Below are 333 nucleotides of genomic sequence, written 5' to 3' on the forward strand. Positions count from 1 at the left end.
TCATCACTTTATTTATAAAGCGCTTTCACATCAGCAGTAGCTGAACAAAGTACTGTACATGAAGGTAGCAAACATAATCCAAGATTAGCAGTCACAATATCATAAAAATAATAAACTGGGGGTGAAGATCTACCCAATAACACTATATAAAAACAGATAGGATCAAGTCTCAGTTTGGGTTGAAAGCCAAAGTGTAGAAGTGAGTTTTAAGAAGAGTTTTAAAAATCGGTATTGAGGAAGCCTGACAGATGGTCAAAGGTAGGGCATTCCATAATTTAGGAGCACAAACAGAAAAGGCCCTGTCCCCTCTAAGCTTCCGCTTGGATCCGGGGA

General features: G+C 39.0%; 1 protein-coding gene across 1 annotated transcript in view; it reads left to right on the plus strand.

Moving 5' to 3' along the window:
- Positions 1-333, plus strand: part of LOC116697797 (arachidonate 15-lipoxygenase B-like) — an 8,570-nt gene that overhangs the window by 796 nt on the left and 7,441 nt on the right.

This window comes from Etheostoma spectabile, chromosome 2 (assembly GCF_008692095.1).
Source record: "Etheostoma spectabile isolate EspeVRDwgs_2016 chromosome 2, UIUC_Espe_1.0, whole genome shotgun sequence".
NCBI classification, from domain to species: domain Eukaryota; kingdom Metazoa; phylum Chordata; class Actinopteri; order Perciformes; family Percidae; genus Etheostoma; species Etheostoma spectabile.